Consider the following 20,226-nt stretch of genomic DNA (forward strand, 5'->3'; position numbering starts at 1 on the left):
TAGAGGGGCAAGAGGCATAGAGAAACTTGAAAGGCACTCCATCCGCAGCCAAAGGAAGAGATATCGGCTTCTTTGGCGCTGGGGCGGTCGACTGGGCATGTTGAGGGGTTTCGTGCCTTTGGCTCTTCAAGGGGGCTGAGATCGCCATGGCTGCCTACTGCACGGAGCTGCAATACCTGGCCAATCCTGTGACTACCCACGTGCAAAGAGCTGCAATACCAGGCCAATCCCATGACTACCCATGTGTAGAGCGCTGAGCAGCACAAGTAGGATGTGAACTCTCTGGGGCTCAGATGGTGAAGAGAAGAATCTATGGTGAAGTAGAAACGAAGCAACTAGATCTAAAAGAGGCAACGACACACCCCCGAGCCTAGGCCGACGGAGAGGGGTAGGCCCGACCTCAATGTGAGAGGGAGAGAGAGAGAGAGAGAGCGAGCGAGCGAGAGAGGACATCTAAAAATTGAGATTTTTTCCCCAAAAAAATGGAATGTTTTTTTTACCACCTCTCAAAATCAACTATTTGTACGTTCAAGTTTTAAATGTGAAGCTATTTTTCAAAATTTACAATTGCAATTACATCTATCTATCTATTCTATTACATTACATATTAACCATGGACAACCAAGGCATAGGGAGAGGAGAGAAAAGAGAAATCCTGGGTTTCTAAAAAATCCCTTCGATTGCTATTATCTATCAACATGTGTTATTGTTGTTTTTGACCCTTTATATTCCGGCTTCCATTCTCGCATTTCGCTTCTTAATGTTTTTTACATACCGCAACAACGCGCGGGTTGAGTACTAGTTACATATTAACCATGGATAACCAAGGCACAAGGAGAGGAGAGAAAAAAGAAATCCCGAATTTCGAAAAAATAAGAGGAAAAAATCCCTCTGATTGAACCTTTGTATTTCGATTGACCCTTTGTATTCCGGCTTCCATTCCTGCATTTCGCTTCTTAATGTCTTTTACATACTGCAGCAACACGTGAGTTAAGTACTAGTATATATTCACATGAGGCAAGGCCCTTGAATAATATGGTTTTATATTTACAAAGGGCTTGATTAGGTAAATCTAGAGGGCATCAAAGCCTCCTACCCATACATGACCTCCATGAGTTCTTGTGCCCTTTCCCTTATGTGTGAAGGCCCTAGTATGTTGCATGCAACTATGATGGCACTCATGTTGTTGGTTTGTCCATTTGGGAGTTACAATCCCATTCCTTTCTATACGAAAAGGCCCTCAGTATATTGTCCATTTGGGAGTTGCAATCCCATTCCTTTCTATACGAAAAGGCCCTCAGTATATTGTGCAACTCGCATCGTCAACTCGACGCCACTCCATACCCACACTTTAAACATTATCAAAGGCAAAGACCTTTTCATGTTCATCTCTAGATGCTTCATGCTCTCTTCTAATGTGTCAAGGCAAAGACCTTTTCATGTTCATCTCTAGATGCTTCATGCTCTCTTCTAATGTGTCAAGGTACCTCCTTGTGGAACTTGGGAGTTAGGCAAAAAGGTACCTTGGGAGTTAGGCAAAAAGGTACCTCCTTTGTGGCACTCGAGAGTTGTAATTGGAAGCTTAATTCAAGGGCATGTATGTCAAACCTTAAAGAAAATGATGAGGGAGATAGGGTGTTGAGCTTTCATAGACACAAAAAAAACTCTTACATTACCTAGGGAAGGTTTTCAAAGTCTTATAAAAGATCGGAAACAAAATGACAGAAGTCTTTTCGATAAAAAATAAGGGAGCCTCCAACAAGGATCCATAATAAATTCTAAGCTATGGTGTTTAAAATTATTAATTAGCCAAACACACCTTCACTTAGATTAGGGTTGCTTACATGGGGGGGCACCCAAAAAGTTGACCTTGTTACTTTGTGTGCTCTATATACATAACTCTAGTGCACTAACAAATTTCTAATTTAAAAATGGGTATAAGTCCTTAATTAAGGGTTCCAAAATTTGCAAAACATGTTTTGCCTCTTTAGGTCCACTAGTCGGCTGACCTATGCTCCGCCCCAACCTCCAAATTCAAATTCTACCCCAACCTCCTCAAACCTCCTCCTCCTCTTCCCAAACGTCAAAATTCATGCTAGGTGGTAGCTTTGTGAAACTCTTCCTTAACATAGTATAGAGATGAGATGGGTTTGCCTCTCTTCTATCCCTCTCCTCGTCCTGGGCCAACTTTTTGGTAGCCTCAAACTGCTCTTGTGTCTACTCCACCTCAATGCTTGGTATGCCAAGGTCATGTGTGCTTTCCCATGGCTTCTAAATACTCTCTCTACCTTCGATTTTGGATTATTGCGCTTCCTCTTTAGAACTCTTATCTACTCTCCCCATCGTTTTATCTTTGCTTTGAGGGCATTGGCCCCTCGATACATAGAGATGTTCATTGATCAAATAGATAAAACAAATTTTCCCTCTTGTGCACTTTTCATGTTGGTCAGCATAGTCTTAGCAACCATTTTTTTAATATGAGACTTGAGTTCCCCGAATCTACTCTGATGAACATGCCCAATATTAGGTAGTACAAGAGTGTTAGAAAGTAAATTCCTTGTTTCCTGTGACACACCACCTTGAACTTCTGTTGGCAAGCTCAATACCTTGACTCCAACATCTTTGTTGATAAGTGCATTAGGAAATTTCTTCATGAGGTCGTGTTTTTTCCATGGTTTCTTGAACAAAAGTTTGCATGAGAAGTACCTCCATATCAACCATGATGTTGACTTTGATTTTCCTTACATTTTGTAAATTATGATTATTTTAAGAAACATGAAGGCTGAAGGCCACATAAGCGTGCAAAAAAAATGAGGAGGCTAATCTAGTAATAAAAAATAACTCGAGAGTCCAAGATTTGAGAAGGAATAATTTTACAAATGGTTTTACAAAATATATGACAAATTTAACCTTGAGAAAGACGACGTTAGAATGTAGCTCCGCAGAAGGACAACAAGAAAAATAAAGCTATCATGTAAGCCGTACAAGAAATCTTAAGAATGAAGCATGAAGAAGGCCATATAAGAAAACTTAAGAATCAATTAGGATTAGAGACAAGAATCTGCAGAGAAGTTGAGACTAGTCACAAAACAGCACATCGTCGTGCACATGGAAATGATGAACAATACCAATAGCATATGTACAGTAAACTACAAAAGGAGTACCAAAAAGCTATGTTGGAGATTACTCGCTCCCATGAGAATTTAGAGAGGAAAGCCTCCTAGCTTCATGCAATGAGAAAGATTAGAGATCTTACACGAGGATAGGTAGAGAGGAAAGCCTCCTAGCTTCATGCAATGAGAAAGATTAGAGATCTTACACGAGGATAGGTAGAGAGGAAAGCCTCCTAGCTTCATACAATGAGAAGAAATTGGAGATCTTACACAAGGAATACACTCAAATAAGTAGAGACCCTCAAGAACTAATGGAGGAGTCGAATGAGAAGAGATTGGAGATCTTACATAGGGAATGATAGGTAGAGACCCTAAAACGTTGAAGGCACACCTAGAGAAGTCGAATGCAATAGTTGCTCTTAGTGGGCAATGGGTGGAGAGGTTAAAGGAGAATATCTACAATATCGTGATGAAAAAGGCAGCTAGTTGGTTAGCCAAGAGAATATCGACCAACTCGCTAGTTGCTCTCTTAGAAGGACTTTTAGAAGTGTATATTTGAGGGAGCTTTTTTCCCCAACCATGGTCTCTTTAAAAATTTAACAATCTCTCTCTTCCCCTCCACCATACCCTCCTCCACATTCTCCCACCACCTCCTTGCTCCTCCAATAGCCCCTCCCCTCCTCCTCCTAGCCTAGCACATCATCATCTCTGTGTGTGTGTGTGTGTGTCCATCTCTCTCCACGTGTCCTCTGTCTCTCTACTTGCTATGTGCATTGGAGGTAGAGATGGAGGAGCACTACATATGCATATGCCCATTGTATGAGATCAGAGGGAGATTTCACTGTCTTTTCCAAGAGGGGTTTGGGCCACTCATGTTCTAGACTATCAAGATCAAAGCTTTATGTACTAGAGTTCAGGCAGTACAGAGACCATTTACTTCACATGAGACAAAGGCATCCCATATACACATCCCAGTTACCCATCACAAGGTTCTTTGCACCCCCACCTCCACCAGGTGCTAGAGAGAGTCATCAGAGGATGCCAGCTAATGAGATAGACCAGGCATTGCATGTAGGCCCTCAGGTTCCCTAGTGTTTCTCGAGAGAGAGTTACTTAGATCCGAAGATCCAGACAACTGGCAAGATCGAGAGGACCAAGAGTACCATCCCCTCGCCGACTCCATCTTCACGAGATCCTTTCTTGATATCGGAGTGCACCACCCCGAATTGTGGACATAGTCCATAGTTATAGATACGGATCCTATTTCCCTGTTAACTAGTGCAACCACCCTCCACACTTGACCCTGCCACACACTTATTGCGCTCATGTATCTCTATTTATGAGGATGTATTGAACTTTTACAATTGAGCCTAGGTGTAGCACATAGGGATTTCTTTGAGAATTTTGATAGTGATACCTCAATTTTCATTTAGTTCTTGTTTCATTTTCAATTTATTATTCCATGATTCAGTTACTTATGGATTCATTGTAACTTTTGGTCTCATAGATCCTTGTGGTATTTTATAGATGTTAATATATCTTTCTCTCACACTCGATTTGGCTTGCTCTGTGCCATCTCTATCTCTCTCACACTCGATTTGGCTTGCTCTGTGCCATCTCTATCTCTGTCATTATGTCATCTCTATCTCTCTCACTATGTCCTTCTATGCCATCTCTCTCTCCCTCTCTCTCTCTCTCTCTCATTTGTAAAAATTATAATCCTAATCTTGTGCATATAATGGTGATATGGATATGCTGGTAAAGACAATTCATATGAGATGAACACAACTTGAACAATATAAAATCCTAGTTTTCCCAAGATAAAGACAATACATTATCACCACTTTTCCATTTCATTAAAAATATCAACTCGCACAATTTTCCATACATCTAGATATATCTCAATCATGGACATAATGGTAATAATAAGGAAGCTACAACACAATCATCTAGTTCACATAAACTATGTGTCTCCCCATAGCACACCACTTGAGGGAGGTCACCCACCACCCCTTCATACATGTCTAGTATTATGTCCTCTAGATTGTTATATATGTGCAAGACCCATTTCCAAAATTGCTTGCCACATTGAAGCCCCCTTTGTAAAATAACTACATTTTCGTTACTTTGTTTCTTGTAATGAAATAAAAGTGAATATTTCTAGTCATTTTCAACTCTATTTTTTTGTACTCACCATGCTAAGGAATCCCTTGATCATTGGGGATACCATTCAGTCTCGACACAAGTATCATTGGTGTAGTCATTAAGCGGAGCTATAACCATTGCCATTTCGATTGAAATCACATGGTGAATGGATATGGAGGAGAGAGAGATGCTTGTGCACAAGAAATCAAGATTGCACAAGAACACAATGATTGAGCACACAATACTCACACCATGAACAAGTATTTATAGGCACTAAGGCCTTTATCTTTTGACCTAACCCTTAATAAGGAGCATTCACACCTAAGAGGGTATTCACACCAAAAAAACCTAGACATAGCCCACACCACTAAGGCTTAAATAATTCAAACATCCCCCATTAGAGTGAGGGTGGTGAGACCTGAACGCAAAAGAAGTAACCAACCTCCAACTCCATCACACCACTGTAGAGAGGTGACCGAGACATGCGCATGTCCTATGCCATAATCATTCCCTCAATCAGCTTATAATCAAAGCTGAGATTATTACTTGGTCACCCCCCCAACTCCTAATTGGGATAAGAAAACATCTTTGGCATTTATAGCTCATCAAGGCTTTACAACAACTCCAAAAGACATCCAAAATATTCAGATTTTGGGACAAGCCGAGTAAAAAACCCTTGACTTAAACATAAAAAGTCAAATATTGTGGACATCTTGGGCAGAGTACAGTAAACTCATACATAAAAAGAAAAAATTAGAAGAAGAATCCCCCCTTGATGCTGATGATGATCCTTTTTTAGCATCTTTTCTAAGCAATGCATGCTTGGGTCATCCTTTTAGGCTCATGGGCTAGGGCAGAGCACCCAAATGTAAATATATTTGATGAAGAAGTAAATGGCATCAATATTGAATTCTAAAGATCCCATAGCTCCATGAAAGAAGCATAGAAAGGATTTCAATGATCTTCTATTGAATATGCTTGTGTTTTGTTGATCTACACTCCTCTCCGTGTATCAGTTACTTGAGGTTATAGATTCTAGATTGCTTTTATTGATTTGTAGCTCTTCATCTTGTTATGTTAATAGCTATGAGCACCCGCGGAAGTGAATATATTTGATGAAGAAGTAAATGGCATCAATGTTGAATTCTAAAGATCCCATAGCGAAACATAGAAAGGATTTTGATGATCTTGTGCTTGTGTCTTGTTGATCTACACTTCTCTCCGTGAATCAGTTACTTGAGGCTATAGATTTTAGATTGCTTTTACCGATTCGTAGCTCTTCTTCTCGTTATGTTAATGGCTATGAGTTGTAGGGAATTAATGCAAGGAAGAGGCAATCATGTAGATGAAAACATTAAGCAACTTTAGGTCAGTGTAGTGGTGATGCTCAAGTCAACAGGCTCGAGAAGGAAAGATGGTAGATATAATGGTGTTGATGGAGAATAGTAGCATGAATGAGCAGTGTGGGGCCCGAGGAGCTTAAAGCTCAACAACCAGGTTGGTAGATAACCTTAATACTAAGGTTGCTAGCCGTAGACTAAGGGCTGCTTGCGGACTAATGACCACAGCACAACAGCCAGCCGCCCTGCCAAAACTGCAAGTCAACACCGCTAACCGTTAGCACTAGCTAGATAGTAACTAAAGGTATTTATTACTCAGCGGTGCCTCCTTAATGCCTAGCCAGCGCATCTTATCATCTAGAGGAAATCATAGTACTGACAAGTGCAGCAAGCAGGCAGTATAAAAAGGATGAGTTCTGAGCCTTGCAGAGGCTGGCTGCCAATTTTGTATCACAATTCCTCTTTAATCTATATAAGCATAACTTTTTTTCTGGTTTAACTTCATTTTACATGAGTCATCTTGTTATATTTCTGAGTCTTGATGTCGGTTTCCAGTTGTTATTTTCAGTAAAAGTCACCTTGTTAGTATGGTGTTTTTTTTCATTATTTATTGAGTAGGTAGTCTAGTAGTTGTTCTAGTAATCTATAAGCTATTTTTGTTGCATGTTTGATGCTGTGTTAGTCTGATGTATGTTGCGTATATAACCAGTGAACTTCAGTGGGTTGTCGGGGGAATCCAACACTTTGGCGACCACGATGCTTGTTGCTGCTTCCTGTTTGCTGCCATTTTGCTTGTTGTCTAGTTGCCATTGCATTTGAAGCTCTCCCCCTTTTTTCAAATCCATCTCGAATATTAACACATCAACAATGCTACTTAGAGCGTAACCAAGCTCGGCAAATCTTCTTTGCCAATCCTGACAACCAACCCGCTGAATCACAACCAAAAGAACCCGCCACCCACTCATAGGAAGAACCACTCAACCCTCATCCCCAAGAATCTAATCATGAACAATCTACATCTCACTCAGAAGTAGAACCACCCACTTCCCCCACCCAAACATCACCACCACCCCCATAGCCTCAGTCCTTCACTTACCAAAACATCATGTAGCAACCAACTGTCACTGTGAAGTATCCTAAATTCTCTGGCAAATCCTTAGAAGATGTAGATGCCCACATCCTAATGTTTGACACAGCTTGGCGTGTCAATGTTCCTGGCCTGGTGGACCAGAATCTGAAAAAGGCTGCTTTCGTTCCCAGACTTCACAAAAGTGCCGCTCTCTAGGTGGCTCAATATGAGTATGCCCACTTCCCCACCTATGATGCCATCCGGGATGCATTCCTTCAATGCTTTAGAGAGGATAAGACATCTGTGCATGTCTTGGATAAGCTGTCCAAAATGAACCAAAAGAAAGTGACAGTGAAAGTTTATGCTGTAAAATTCCGCAAACTTCTCCGCAGATTAGATGCAACTAATTGCCCCACAAAGGAAATTCTAAATTCTTATTTCATGAAGGGCCTCAACAAAGCAAATCAAACGCTCCGTGGCCGGAGTGGACTTGACTACCATTACTATGGAACAACTGGTAGACTTAGCTTTCACAGAGCAGAGTGGGTATTAGTAGGTCTGGTTAAAAGTAAGGAGAAATCCAAGAGTAAAAGGAAGTCCAAGAAGTCCTCATTTGGATCTTCGGATGAGGAGAATGATTGTGATAATTCCATGGTGAGTGAAGAATTGGAGGAGGAGGAGGAAGAATGCAAGACCAAGTCCAAGAGAGCAAGAAGGCAGGGAAGACAACCAAAGAATTCGTTGCAACCATGGCTCACTTGGCCACTAAAGGTGCAAAGCCCACTCCTACCTTCTGATCAGATATTTGGTGTGCAAAGTGTCGCAATCCGGGACATGGATCCAAAGATTGTGGCTTAAACGACCTTTGGTGTGCCATTTGAAGAACTTCCACACATGCAACTGAGGCTTGCTGCTACAATGGCAGGAGATCCCCTCCGCAACCGCCATCGATGATGCAACCTCAGGTAGTAGCTACAGTCCACAACCACCAATGGCTGTGCCAGACCCATTTCGTAGACCTCAGCTCCGCCAATGAGGAAATTTTCCACCCAAAGATGTGATTGGTCCCCCAAGGCCTATCGTTACATGCTTTTATTGCCATGTCCAAGGCCACAGGAAGTCGGAATGTGAACTATGAAAAAAGCATAAAGAAAAACTAGAGGGAGCCCAGGATTCCACATCTGGTCCACCTGCAGTAAACATGGTGGAAATCCAAGCTTTGGATGAGTGAGCAGAAAACCAGCCGACCATAGAAGCAGCTGAATCATCAGCCATATCCAAGACTCTGGAGGTGGCATAGAAACTGACCTTGGTTAAGAAGGGCAAGCAAAAAGGAGTCACCTGACAGGAACAACACAAAGTCCCGACAGAAGTCTCCGCTTGGGTGGAGGAGTAGCATACCAAAGAGGCGCTGCAAAAACCAGAGCAGCAAGCCAAAGAGGCACCGTAGAGAAAAGACTCGGAAAAGCTCAGGCCAATCTGTTGGCCAGAATCCCAGTACAATGTTCCGAAAATGAACTCGAAAGTAGAAGGCAAAGTGTCCTTGCTAGTGAAGATGCAACGGCCAATGCCAGGTGTGGAGACAACATGGTCGGAAGAAGGTGCGGAAGCACAAAAGCGGGTAGATTGCCCAAGTAGGCTCACAGAAGCTGACCAGAAACTGTATGATCTATGGGAAGATCTGAAGCGGCAGCCCAATACACATGTCTGTGGAACAGTTACTCACACTGGTTCCAAGTTTTAGGGAGCAACTGATCGGTAGCCTAAAACCTCAAAAAGAGGAGGTGCCACCCCTACAGCCACTAAAGCTTTGAATCTGGAGAGAGAAAAAAATACAACAAAACCCCTTATATATGATGAAGCCATTCCAATGATTCAGGTCAAGCAGATGGGAGCCCGCACCATTCGCTGTCAAAATGGCGGATCTGCGGCGAGTGCAACCACTCGGATTAATCCAAGCTCACACTAGAGGTATCCGAATATAGTTTCCAGATAGTAGTAGTAGTGCTCTGGATGGAAGATATCAAAGGTGCTTATCCAATGTTGCTCCGGCAAACCCTGGCTCCGCCAAGCATGGATCAAGTAGGATTGGGACACGAATGTAATCACTATCCACCATGGAAAGAAGAAGATCAAGATCTCTGTCGCTAGTAGGCGGAAAGTTAAAAAACCAGCCCGAGAAATAGCTGAGGGAATCAATATGCTGGAAGAACTAGACTTTGATGAGGAAGAGGAGTATCTCTAGCAGAATGCTAATTTGATCAGTCTCTTTGAAGTAGATGTAGTCCCCAGATAATGGACAATATCGACCCAGTAGTCCGCACACACATGAGCACCTTAAAGAAAAGTCCGCTCCAAGGATGAAAGGAGACAGTTTAGAGAAACCCGAAGATTTTTTTGATGCTCTAGCCGAGGAAGGCAGTACACCAAGCCTGCAACAGCTGATTGCAACAGAAAAAGCTTTTGACAAAGATCTCAAGGACTCCAAAAGAGTAAAGTAGGATGAATCGACAGAGATGAACTTGGGCACTAATGATGACCCTAAGATGGTTAGGGTTAGTGCCAAGCTAGACATTGAGTTATGCGAAAAAGTCCAGGTGTTGCTCACTTCCTTCAAAGATGTCTTTGCATGGAGCTACACTAACATGAAAGGGATTGATCCCAAGCTTTTACCAACAAAGGACCAACCTAAAAGAAGATGCCATCCCTATCTGGCAACAAAGATATCGGATGAACCCAAACTATGCCAAAAGGGTAAGGGAGAAATAGACAAGCTTCTCCAAGTCGGGTTCATATACCCAATCGATCGAGCCACATGGCTATCCTTGATCGTGATCGTCCCCAAGAAAAACCAGAAGTTAAGGGTCTGTGTAGATTACCGAAATGTTATGACCCATGTTATTTGATGAATGATAATCATGGTCATTTAATATTTGATTTATATTTTATGATGCCTATTTCTCATGAACACGTTAGGATTGATTGATGTGATGTCAATTGATTGTTACTACTGACGTGGTTTATGTTTATGAGTTTAGGTGATGAGGTGTGCAAGGGTACCGATTTAGGTGTCGCACAGTGCGAGGGTACCGATTTAGGTGTCGCACACGGATGGTGGATTGAGTCATGGCGTATGGACCGATCTCACAATATTTTGTGACTGTATTATGGCATTTGATATTATTTTAACATCAGTGTGATGTGTGTGTGTGCACGCGTCAATTTATTGTACAGTGTGCGTACGAGCATTAGTTGATTTATTTTGTAATGTGCATATGTGCACAAGTTAGATTATTGTATTAGAAGAATTGTGCAAACCTTAGAAGGTTTGAGGACAAAGGTTAATTGAGGACAAAGGCTAATTAAATGGCAAAGTCCAAATATAGATGTGTACTTTATTTTTGGCTGAAAGCCTACTTTTGGGAATATATCAAAAATACCCACGCGAGAAGAAGCCACTCACGTTGGGGGGGGGGGAAGATTGCACCCAGTCTTGTGTTGCCTTGTGTTGATGGTGATGTATTTCTTTCTCTTGTCTTATGTTTTGTTATATGTTTTAATTTTCAATTTAATTCAAGTAGTTGTTTTGATATTTGATTTAATTTATGAGTTTTTGATTAATCTCTTCAAGAAAATTAAAGATCCGGTTGCAGTGGTATCAGAGCTTTGGTGTAATTTAATTTTCTTGAAGGCGGTCAAAAGAGGTGAAAGAGACAAAAACAGAGGTGATTTTGGTAATTTTCTTGAATTTAAATTGAAGAAGAACACGTTTAGGGATTTTTGTTTATGTATGGATGAAATAAAGCTGGTTTTTAACCATTGGGTAATCAATCTCCATCAATCTATTACCCAAAGGGTAAAACTAGGTGGAAAACCATTAGTGGGTTTCTCAAAACCATGAAACCACCTTCCTCTTCACTAATCCTCTTCCTAATCTGTCTGTACGGATTGAAAGAGCAAGCAGAGGAGCATGGAGAGCCATAATCAGAATTGCTAAACCTTTCCTTTGCTCAATTTCTATAATAGAGGGTTGAGAATACTTCAAGAGTTGCTTTCAAAAAAGAATTACTTTTAAATTTTTATTTTCTTTCCTCCTCTGCGCTGCGCTGGGCACAAGCTTAAAGTTAATTTTATATATATATATATATATATATATATATATATATATATATATAATTTTCCAATTTGCCTCTCTCTCCCTCCTTCCTACCCGGCGGCAAGCGCGACCTCTCTCCTCCCTTCTCACTCCATCCGACCGGCGGCGGCGAGCTGCGAATTCAGGGAGGGCAGAAAATTTTCAGGTTGTGCAAAATCGAGAAGGCGCTGATTTTTTTAATTATTATTATTATTATTTTCAATCTTACACGTTACTTGCTGGCGTTGCTCGAATACTGGGAGAGGTTTGATAGCTTAAATTTATAAAGGCTTTGATTAAACTTTAATAAATTTATAAAAGCTTTGATTAAGCTTTAATAAAGCTTTATAAAACCAGCATAATATATATACATATATATTTTAAAATTTTTTGTTGCTGTAATTTTTATTTTTTATTTTTAAATCTTCTTTCATCATGTGCGCTGCCTAGATGAATAAATCATTAGCAAAGCTTTATAGAGATAAAGCTTTATAATAATAAAAAAAATTAATTTAAAAAAAAGAGCTTCATATTATTTCTATTATTATTTCTCTTTTCCCTTCTCTATTCATGCGGTGAGCGTACCCTAGTAGAAGGAAAACTATTTTACTATATATATATATATATATATATAAGCTTTTGACTAAGCTTTAAAAGCTTTCAAATAAGCTTAAAGCTTTATAAATGAGACCAATCAAATGTTTTACAAAAGAAAATATTTTTTTTGACTATTTCCATCATATTTTATGGCAAAGAATCTCATGTGCATATAGTTAGTTTGGGATTTCTTCTACAGAATTTTAGAATTTACCTCAAGAGAAATTTTGAGACTTTTGTCAAATTCTTGTGAATAATGTTATTTTCTAAATTCTCATGAAGTACAAATAATATAAATAGCTTGTTAGTGAAGATATCATTCAAATGTTGCTTTAACCTATGGCTAGTTTTCTAATTTAAAAGCACATGGATTATTTCTTGAAAAATTATGCATTTGTGTATTGAGCTAACTTGGCAGGATTCACATCTAGCTCGACATTCTATATGAGATAAGAAACCCTATCTTTTCTCTTGTTTTTAAATTTTTCCTATTCCTTTTAATTGTCAAGAAATGGGTAAATATCTGCACCACCGTACTATTCAGGAACAGCTTGACACCGAAGAGGTTAACGCACTCGACACACTAACCAAAGGTGGAGGTATGTGTTAAAAATTATTTATTGTACACAATTTCTTGTTTGCTTTTGTATTTGTTTTCTGAATATTCTTTGTTTCTAGACCTAGTTAGAAAACTTTAGTTCTTGAAAAGAATTTTAGATACCATGACCTAACTAGAAAGATCAAGACAAGATTAGTAAAAGTTATCTTCAAGATCTAGTTGCCAAATTCAAGTAAAAGTGATTGCTAGACATTTCATAGAAGATTAAGACCAATTTGAAGATTCAAGATCCAAGCAAGTTTCTCCAGTCTTTGATTCAAGTTATCAATTGTTTCACTATCGAATTTAGTGATGATGAGAAAAGTAAAGAAATAGCTTTCAAGTGACTAGAAACCAAGTTTAAGTTATATACCAATCACAATTATGAAGTTTATACCAATTCAAGTAAAGTTTTGTTTAAATTTTCAAGTGTTCTAGTTTAAGATCTATATGAGTACAAGATTCTTTCAAGTAAAGTTTTGTCTAAATTTTCAAGTGTTCTAGTTTAAGATCTATCCAAGTACAAGATTCTTTCTATACCAAGAATTGCTCTAAGTCAAAGATATACTCAACCACAAGATTTAGACCCCTTAAGAACAAGATTTATTCAAGAATTGCAATTATCATTAATTAAAGAATGATCTCTCAATTTTCGTCTATTCAAGTATTTTTAATCTAAGCCAAGAATTCATTACTAGTATATCAAGTTCTTGCTAGGACGCAAGATATCTATCTTTCTTCAAGTTCTGATTTCAAGTTTAAGATTAAGCTTAAGATCAAGATTCCCTTTAGATTTCATTGTTTACAAGTAAAGATTCACAAATTCAAGAATTATAAACCTATTTAAAGATTATAATTTTTTGAATTTAGTTACACAATTACAAGATTAAGAATAAGATCAAAAATAAATCTCGAGAATTCATCAAGATTAAGATCAAAAACAAATCCCGAGAATTTAGTTAGACAATTACAAGATGAAGATCAAGAACAAATCCCCAGAATTCATCAAGTTATTGACAGTAATGTAAGTGATTATTTTTCAATTCTAAGTTGATAAGAATTTCCATTTCGACCTAATTCATTTTTGGAATAAGACTTGTAGACTAATTTTGAGGATAGAGAAAAGTTATGTCGGAATGAAAGTTTTAGAGGGAATTAGCTACTCCGTCTCAAACTTCTATTCTTAAGGTAGTGTGGTGTGGAATTAATCTATGGTATGGGACAATAGATTGGTTTTACATGCCTACCCCCCAGACGTATCTATGTCTTCTATCTTTCATCAGCGAATGTTTGTATGTGGAAGGTACCTCTGTGGTATGGGACACTTAGATCCCTTTTACATGCATTCACTTGTTTGGTTTTATTTTCAGAAATTGTTTGATGTGATGATCTTGTCCTCATGAAGCCATCCACTCATTGATTCCACAACTGAGGACAAATGATTCCCAACAGGGGGACTGTTATGACCCATGTTATTTGACGAATGATAATCATGGTCATTTAATATTTGATTTATATTTTATGATACCTATTTCTCATGAACACGTTAGGATTGATTGATGTGATGTCAATTGATTGTTACTACTGACGTGGTTTATGTTTATGAGTTTAGGTGATGAGGTGTGCAAGGGTACCAATTTAGGTGTTGCACAGTGCGAGGATACCGATTTAGGTGTCGCACGGATGGTGGATTGAGTCATGGCGTATGGACCGATCTCACAATATTTTGTGACTGTATTATGGCATTTGATATTATTTTAACATCAGTGTGATGTGTGTGTGTGCACGCGTCAATTTATTGTACAGTGTGGGTACGAGCATTAGTTGATTTATTTTGTAATGTGAATATGTGCACAAGTTAGATTATTGTATTAGAAGAATTGTGCAAACCTTAGAAGGTTTGAGGACAAAGGCTAATTAAATGGCAAAGTCCAAATATGGATGTGTACTTTATTTTTGGCTGAAAGCCTACTTTTGGGAATATATCAAAAATACCCACGCGAGAAGAAGCCACTCACGTTGGGGGGGGGGGAAGATTGCACCCAGTCTTGTGTTGCCTTGTGTTGATGGTGATGTATTTCTTTCTCTTGTCTTATGTTTTGTTATATGTTTTAATTTTCAATTTAATTCAAGTAGTTGTTTTGATATTTGATTTAATTTATGAGTTTTTGATTAATCTCTTCAAGAAAATTAAAGATCCGGTTGCACGAAAGCTAAACGCTGCTACCATTTCAGATCCTTTACCCTTGCCATTCATGGATTCCTTGCTTAATGTAATAGAAAGCCATGATTCCTAGATGGGTTCAGTGGATACATTCAAGTTCAAATGGCCCTGGAAGATCGCGAGAAGATTGCTTTCATCACAGAATGGGGAGCCTTTACATCAAATGTCATGACCTTTGGTTTGAAGAATGCTCTTGCTACATTTCACCGCATGGTTTAGGAAATATTTACTGATTTTCTTGCCTTTTTTATAAGGGTATTCATTGATGACTTTAGTGTTTTTGGCAAAAATCTCAACATCTGATGTATCTGCAGCTCTGTCTGGCCAAACGCAGACTTTCTAGATTAAGCCTAAATCCAGTCAAATGCGCTTTTTCTATCCAAAGTGGATTGCTATTAGGCCACATTATTTCTAATGAAGGCTCTCTAATGCTGAGCGGAACTATTCCACCACACATAGGGAAGCCTTGGTATGATCTACTCAGTTACAAAGTTTAGGCGCGCTACTTACTATGGGTAATAAATTTATCTTCCATGTTGATCACTCTGCCTTGTTGTACTTGGTGGATAAGGAGAGTATAGCAGGAAAATTGGCTAGATTGATACTAATACTCCAAGAATTTGACTTCACAATAGTCCACACCCCAGGTGCCAATCATACTGTAGCAGATTATCTTTCCCGCCTTGAGTCCGGAGAAGCCCCAAGCGGAGTAGCAGATGACCTACCAGATGCTAGGTTGTTCACAGTTGATGCAATCATCTTAATTCCTCAGACATGGAATGATGAAATGTTAACATTTGTTGCCCCATAGGTTTGATGGACAATGATCTGTCCTCCAGGGATTAGTGGAAGCAGATTGCTCTTCGCAGCCAGCATTTTCAAGTCATAGCTGGCCAGCTATACAAGAAAGGGATTGACCAAATACTCCAAAGGTGCATACTACCACATAAGCAAGAAGCTGTGCTTAGAGAAGCTCATCAAGGGATTAGCGGAGGACACTTTGCCAGAGAAGTCACCGAAAGGAAAATCCTCCAAGCAGGACTCTGGGTGGCCCGCGGTACTTAGTGATGCCTATAGATGGGCCAAGAAGTGTGACGTCTGTCAACGTCTTGGTAAGCCAACATATAAGGATAGGATGCCACACAATTTGGTATTTTTTGCACAAGAAATCTTCCTTTACTCAGGGCGCAGGTCGCCATCACTTCAATTAATCGATTTCGCTGTTGTACGTCCCGGCTGGCTGTTTTCCCCAATTTGTCATGGTTTCTGAGTAGGCGGCTGCTGCTGCAGAGCATTGTTCTCTCTCCAGAAAAGGAATTGCATCAATTCCTTTGAGCCACAAGTGCGCCCCAAGGTTCTCTAGCTTCCCCTAAAAGGGCTTGCCAAATGGTGTAGCCAATCTCCAATGCCAAGTTGATTTGCAGAGGGGGGTTCTATTGCAGATTTTCTACATAAGCATTTTAATGATTGGTGGTAATGATCTTGCTTAATCCTTTTTTAATGATCATAATAATGTTATCTCATGCACTAAAGGCTTTGATTAAGCATTATCACATCTCTATTCACATAGATAATATATGTGTATGTGGTTATGAAGCTTGAATGCCACCTCTTGTAAGGGGATTATAAACACTGCCCTAAGTCTATCTTCTCAGTGGGGTAAGACCTCCCTATCTATGGCATCCACATCAATCATGGCTTCTAATTCTAAGTGTCCAGATAAGTTCAATGGCATAGGATTTCACACTGGAAAACAAAGGTCAAGGGCCATTTAATGAGAAAGAACTTATGGAGCTTAGTCAAACCACAAGTAGAAGGAGAGGGAGAAGGAGTTGTCACTAGAGCTACCACTGTTGCTTTGCAATAAACAAGCTTTAGGGATAATAATCACAGCATTAGATGATAATTTTATACATTATATAGATGATCCTGACACTGCAGCTCAAGCTTGGGAAACACTTGAGAAAATCTTCAGTGCTAAAGCAAAGCATTCTAAGATTAGTCTTAAAATGCAACTCTATGGACTCACAATAGAAGCAAATTAAGGAGCTTCACTCATCAATATGTTAAAGAGTCTTATGACTCAACTTGTGTATGTCCAATCTTCTATACCTAATGAAGATGTTGTTGCCATCTTATTGAAGACTATGCCTTCAAAATTTGATCAACTTGTCACTGTGCTGCTTAAAGAGAAGGATCCTATTCCTTCTTTTGGAAAGTGTGATAAACTCTTTGCACGAAGAAGGAAAAAAACAAATTAAAGACTTCCAAGAAGATGCCTATGCGATCTCCACCATCAACAACAAGAAGAAATGTGCAACCTGTGGGAGGACTAATCACCAAACAAAGGATTGCTTCACCAACAACCCTTGTGTGCACTGTGGAAAGACAAATCATCCATCACAAATATGTTATCTCAAGGACAAGAAGAAAGAGAAGGCCAACACTATTGAAGAAAATCACTTTGTAGAAGTCTCCGGTATTGTTGGACCTGGAGATGATGATGATTCCTATGCTTTGTAAAAGGGTTGTCATTTTCCACTCTTGTATGATCAAAAAGCCTTAGTTGTTTTCTTCCCTTGTTGTTTGTAAAGAGTACTCAAACCTTGTTATTATCGTAGGCTAGGCTCTAATACCATGTTAAAATTACAGCAATGTGATGAGCTATGGTGGATCAAATGCTAGAATCAACATCATTAATAAAGAGATTAGATGATAATTAAGATGTGATTAGGTGAGCAATTAACTGATAGCTTAATGTAGGCATGGATAATCAAAAACCAACAAATTCTCATTAGGCCAATGCCTCAATTTATAGAGTTTACATCCAAGCATCCAATCCCACTGATTTCTCCTTGATTCACTCCACCTCTTTTGCTTGATTCTCTCCACCTCTCCCTGAATATCTCCACACCTCCTGAATCTCCTCATGCTACCCTTTATTCTCTCCCAGTAGATACTTCTCACCTTTTCATAGGTTCTCTCATATTTACAGATTCTCTTTTTACAGCCTCTTGCTAAGGGCTTGTTCCCACACACACCCTGTTCACTTATATATTTCAACAACAACCACCATCTTATGGTGGTTGTAATATGTTGGTGCATTTGGTGCACATCGTAAGTTTATTGACAACTCGAGAGAGGAATTACAAAAAGTTATGTATTGCAACCCTTCTCCCACTGAGTTGATAGGCAAAATTGATGTCACGTGTAAGATTCCTCCCCCAACCCCTTTTTGATGTCTAGTATCTTCCCCTGTAATCAACCCTCTTCATAAATATAAAGATCCTGTTGCTAACTATTTTAGCCTAGAGAGAGAAAAATTATTCTAGAAAGAGAATATTCAGATTTTGAATATTTTTGGATAGAAAAATATCTCTTATAATTCAGATGAGTTCCCCTGAAAGAGAAATTCAAAAAGAATTTTCCAATGTGCAATTGGAATTAATTGGAAATAGGTATAAAGAACCTTAGTCTAAGGGTTTAGATTTTCAGAAATCTTTAGACTATGGTCCAATTAAGGTTCCTATGGGCCAATAGCATCAATCCATGTGTAGGGAAGAGATAAATCCAAATTTGTAAAAAGAAGATACCCAAAAATGAGTAAATGCTCACATAAGGTGAAGAGTTGAAAATGTACAAGGTTTATTAGTAAAAAACTATGAGCAATATTAAAAATATGAGATATTTTGGGTATCCAAAAATGAGTAAATGCTCACATAAGATGAAGAGTTGAAAATGTACAAGGTTTATTAGTAAAAAACTATGAGCAATATTAAAATGATTCCATTATGACACATATGTAAGGAAGGGGAATTCTTTAAAGGAGGTGCATATTTCACATAAGATGAAGAGTTGAAAATGTACAAGGTTTATTAGTAAAAAAACTATGAGCAATATTAAAATGATTCCATTATGACACATATGTAAGGAAGGGGAGTTCTTTAAAGGAGGTGCATATTTCACATGCTTGAATGAGTTTTAAACTCATAAAAATTGAGATATTTCATCTCTCCTCTCTCCTCATTCAAGTCTAGTTCCAAAAAGTTAGCTTAACTGACCTAAAAATGGTCAAATATTGACCAAACTGATTTAGAAAATTCTAGAATCAGTTTGTTTGGTTAGGAGCTCAATTTTTCCTATAAATAGAAGCCTCCCCCTTGTTGAAAAATAGATAGTGTTTATGCATCGTTACTCTACTCCACCTAAGCCAAGAACTGTGAATTCATTTAATAATTCACTAGTTTTTGGAGCTTCCCTCTTTCTTCAATCCCCATTAGTGGCTCCATCAACATACTTAACCAATTGATTGGTTGGGGGCCTCTACCGTGAACAAAGAATCAAGCAATTTGTAAGGTAATTAGTGAATATTGATCTTTCTATAATTTCTCAATGTTTCTCTCTTCTCAACCCCTCTCAAGCTTGAGAAGTTTAATTGGTATGGTTTTTTTTAAATGCTAATGAAGTTTGAATAGTAGTGAAGAGTTACATAATGCTATTGAAGTTAATTTTCATTTATGTTTAAATTCTAATGATTTTTATGTAAATTCCCTCTCTCACTCAAGAAATGGTCATACTCATGACCCATTCTCAATCCAAATCAAGCTTTTCATAAAGCTTTTCCTTAACCCAAGATTAAGCTATGCTTGAGGCCAAATTATTGGCTTTTTTCTATGCTTTTAGTTTATGTATATTAATGATTCAATCCATTATGGATTAATAATCCAATTAGAGATTATTTTAATTATTCCTTAATGATAAGCATTATCCCTTAGAAAAATTGAGATTTATCAGTCATAGCAGCGGAGCTATGGCAAAATTTTTATAAAAATTATGCATAAAATAATCTCATTCAAAGCATAAAAAGAGGACTTCCTACCATATTCTAGGAATTATCATCCTAGATTAATTGAAAGAATTTCATTACAATCATGGAGAAATTGAATTTTAATATCATGCATAAAGGATAAGTTTTTATATCAAAAGTGTTATTTTTACCATTTTT

This window comes from Cibotium barometz, chromosome 29, assembly GCF_041138505.1.
Source record: "Cibotium barometz isolate CiBa-2024 chromosome 29, ASM4113850v1, whole genome shotgun sequence".
Classification (NCBI taxonomy): Eukaryota; Viridiplantae; Streptophyta; class Polypodiopsida; order Cyatheales; family Cibotiaceae; genus Cibotium; species Cibotium barometz.